This window comes from Schistocerca cancellata, chromosome 2 (genome assembly GCF_023864275.1).
Source record: "Schistocerca cancellata isolate TAMUIC-IGC-003103 chromosome 2, iqSchCanc2.1, whole genome shotgun sequence".
NCBI lineage: Eukaryota > Metazoa > Arthropoda > Insecta > Orthoptera > Acrididae > Schistocerca > Schistocerca cancellata.
The window spans coordinates 375,333,783-375,338,399 of record NC_064627.1 but is presented as its reverse complement, the minus strand read 5'-3'; positions in this window follow the sequence as shown (position 1 = coordinate 375,338,399).

Here is a 4,617-nt window from a genome sequence, read left to right as displayed (position 1 = left end):
CAGCCAACAAGCCTCCCTCACGGGTCGACTATTGCACGTCCTCATGCCGGTCTCTCACGTCCCGCTGGTGTCAGTGGCGCTCGTCGCGACGCAGCTCTCCCACACTTCGACATTCATTCTGGAATGCTGTTATGTGGTCTATGATCTCTCCATTTTTACACTATCCTTCTGCGGGCAGTCCCGCGTAATGCGCTAGAAATCAAGTACCCAACTATCAACTGTCCTCGAGTGTGGAAAACGATGCACCACCACTTTATGCCAAGAACCGTGCAAGCGACGTGGTACCAAGTCATCAAAAAAAAAATTGAGGAGACGCCGGCCCCGCGCTGTCGGATTTAAGAACTCCCGAATCTGCTCCGACTGTCGTCTCCTCGACACCGATGAGCATCGCTTCAACTGCGTGTCGTCGTCAGAAAATCTTAACTTGTTACCTCCGTGCCACACCTGACGTGATTAACTTTCGTCCATTCTGTGACCAGATGACTATTACATTCCCTTTGCCAAATATCATCTGAAGGAAATGACAATCGACTGTAGACTGTATCTTCGTCGAAGGGGAGGGAGTGAAGCTTTGTTGGTAGTAGTTCTTGCAAACCGCTCACACCGATGTACCTTAGATTCTTTGCAAATTATTTATGCAGTAATTTCGTAACCACCTTGTAGAGTGCCAGGATCAGTAAAACGCACCGCCCAGCATCATATTGAAGACAAAATGACCTCAACTGCAAGCAGTGAGAAAGGAAGGAGGATGGTTAACTGAATGACCGCTGCATTCATTGAAGCATTAGCAATGAAGTATGATTATGTTTCAGATATTTTAGACAGCTTTGTTGGAAAAAGATAACGCCGATGGTAGCTGACAAGAAACTTCGGTTGCACGATTTCTTGTAGAAAGATCACTTTAGTTGAAGCTATGAGAGCCATATACAAGGTATTTTAGATTATACTTCGAATCACATTTTTACTGTAACATAAGATTTGATGGAATTTTCAGTTGTTCACGTTGAGTGATTACAATGACTTAATTAAAATAAATAAATAAACTCGTAAATAAAAACAAAATGTAGACCCGTGGAGCCCATCCCTTTCGGACAATTTCTGTCTGAAGGGGGATAGCACATTATTTTATGATAGGGGTAAAGCGTTGATGCAACTAGGTATAGATCTGATTTCCTTTTATTTTAATTTTGGAGATTAAACTTACTTACATAAGGAGATAAGCCGCCCTCCAAAAAAAAATAGTGCTAAAAAGCATGGTAGCGTCTTTGATCAGTGGTCAAAACTTTCTCGGTCTCGGTTTCGACCCCCCAATTGCTCAAATTTTTAATAAAAATCATCACTAAAAGCGGCCGAAGATTTTCGTCATTAAATTCAGAGGAGAGAGCGGATAGACGGAAAGAGTATATTTGAGGCCTCAATGAGGGGGAAGAGCTGTCTGATGTGATAGAAGAAGAAACACTAGTCGATTTAAAAGAGACAGTGGATCCAGTATTTGAATCCGAATTTAAGAGAGCTTATGAGGACATAAGATCAAATAAGACAGAAGGGATAGATAAAATTCCATCAGAATTTTTAAAATCATTGGGGGAAGTAGCAAAAAATCTGCTGTTCACGTTCGTGTGTACGATGTATGACTCCGGTGACCGACCATCTGACTTTTGGGAAAATATAATCTACACATTTCCAAAGACTGCAAGAGCTGACAAGTGCGAGAAGTATCGCACAATCAGTTTAACAGTCCATGCAGCCAAGTTGCTTCCAAGAACAATGTACAGAAGAAAAGAATGTGCTGGATGACATCAGATTCACTTTAGGAAATGTAAAGGCAACAGAGAGACCACTCCGGCGTTGCGGTTGATAATGGAAGCAAGACTAAGGAAAAATCAAGACATGCTCATAGGCTTAGTCGACCTGGGAAAAGCGCTCGACAGTGTAAAAGGTGCAAGATGTTCTAAATTCTGAGAGAAATAGGGGTGAGCTACAGGGAGAGACGGGTAATATGCAATATGTGTAAGAGCCAAGAGGGAATAAGAGGATTAGACGGCCAAGAACGAAGTCCTCGTATTAAAAATGGTGTCAGACAGGGATGTAGTCTTTCGCCACTAGTTTTCAATCTGTACATCGAAGACGGAATGATAGAAATAAAGGAAAGGTTCAGAAGTGGAATTAAAATTCATGGTGAAAGGATTCAATGATACGATTCGCTAATGACATTGCTATTTTGAATGAAAGTGAAGAAGATTTACATGATCTGCTGAATGGAATGAACAGTATAATAAGAGAAGAATAAGGACTGAGAGTAAATCGAAGAAAGACGAAAGTATGAAATGTAGCAGAAATGAGAATAACGAGGATCTTAACATCAGGATTGATGGTCACGAGGTTAAGCCATTCTGCCACACAGGCAACAAATAAATTATGACGAGCGGTGCTAGGAGGAAATCAATAGCAGACCAGCAATCGTAAGAAAGGGGTTTCCTGAACAAGAGAAGTCTCGTGGCATCTAACACTGGTCTTAATATGAGGAAGAAATTTCTGAGAATGAACGTTTGGAGCACATCATTGTATGGTTATGAAACGTAGACTGTGGGGAAACCAGACAGATAGGAATCGAAGCATTTGAGATATGGTGCCACAGAGAAATGTTGAAAATTAGGTGGACTGTTAAGATAAGGAATGGGGAGTTTCTGCGCAGAAGCGTAGAGGAAGGAAATATGTGGAAAACACTGACAAGGAGAAGGGTCAGAATGTTAGGACATCTATTAAGATATCAGGTAATGACGTCCATGGTACTAGAGGGAACTGTAGAGGACAAGAAGTGTAGAGGAAGACAGAGACTGGAATACATCCAGCAAATAATAGAAGACGTAGGTTGTAGTTGCTACTCTATGAAGTGGTTCGCACAGGGGAGGAATTGGTGGCGGGCTGCAGCAAACAAGTCAGAAGACTGATGGCTCAAAAAAAGTCCCGGGGACAATGGGTCGTACAGTGTTATTATTTTGAAAGTACAGTCAGTGTTATATGTAGAAATTGTCTGGAAAGTGTTATTAGCAAATAAGCAATAAATGAAAATGTCATGTGTGATGCTGAAGTTCAAAATGGCTCTGAGAACTATGGTACTCAACATCTTAGGTCATAAGTCCCCGAGAACTTAGAACTACTTAAACCTAACTAACCTAAGGACATCACACACACCCATGCCCGAGGCAGGATTCGAACCTGCGACCGTAGCAGTCCCGCGGTTCCGGACTGCAGCGCCAGAACCGCTAGACCACCGCGGCCGGCGATGCTGAAGTTTTACTCTATGAGAATGTAGTACGCGATAAACTTTTTGTCCTGTTGTCACCTTGTGGGGTGTGACAGCAAGAACAAATTTAGTAAAGAATTGATATTATGTGCAAAGTATGTTCCAAGTTGCTAGCAGTGCTCTCATTGTTTGTTACTGAATGAGTAGAGTCCGAGTAGTTGCTCGCCGTCAGTTAAGTTGCCTCAACACAATCACACAGTTTCTAACTCTAACACTTGTCTTGTAGTGTTATCTTTCACCGTAAGATTACAGGCGTTTGTGATTAACTATGACAGCATTTGTCCGCAGCTCGTGGTCGTGCGGTAGCGTTCTCGCTTCCCACGCCCGGGTTCGATTCCCGGCGGGATCAGGGATTTTCTCTGCCTCGTGATGACTGGGTGTTGTGTGCTGTCCTTAGGTTAGTTAGGTTTAAGTAGTTCTAAGTTCTAGGGGACTGATGACCATAGATGTTAAGTCCCATAGTGCTCAGAGCCATTTGAACAATATGACAGCATTTTCAGTTTTTAAATCGATTAATAATTATGCAAATTATTGGGATTCAAATACTTTAGTTAGGCAACCTGCTAGTGGTAGTGGTTTCCGGGTTCCGGGAATGTCCGTAGTAACATACATGGTATACATGCGCATAAAAATTTTCCTTTTATCTTTTATTCGTGCTAGAAACAATACTTTTTCTGTATATAATGTTGTAGCCGCACGGGATTAGCTGAGCGGTCTGAGGCACTGCAGTCATGGACTGTGCGGCTGGTCCCGGCGGAGGTTCGAGTCCTCCCTCGGGCATGGGTGTGTGTGTTTGTCCTTAGGATAATTTAGGTTCAGTAGTGTGTAAGGTTAGGGACTGATGACCTTTCAGTTAAGTCCCATAAGATTTCACACACATTTAAACATTTATATTATGTTGTAGGTTGCATTATCCTCATCATTGTATCCAAAATGGTCACGGTACTGAATCTATTGTACGTCGTACAGTCATATTTTCCTGTAGTAAGAGGAATATGCAAGTAGTCAATGATCGAGTTCAAGATTAACACCTATATCGTAGCTGATAAGGGAGCTTTCAGCAGGGTACCAGAAATAAATTCCAAGGTATTAATAGTTAGTGAGCCAGCTTAGTGTATCATTCTTGTATCAGTGCAAATCATAAAAATGTTGGTGACTGTGTACTACCAGCACGCAAATGTATTGTCAGCAAAATCTTCAGGACGAAACTAACTGTAGAACATAAGCAAATTTCTGCTATTACAGTCATTGCAGGATGATTCAAGTCTGAGAGTCTGTCTTGTAAATCATTTTATTTAACGAATTATATA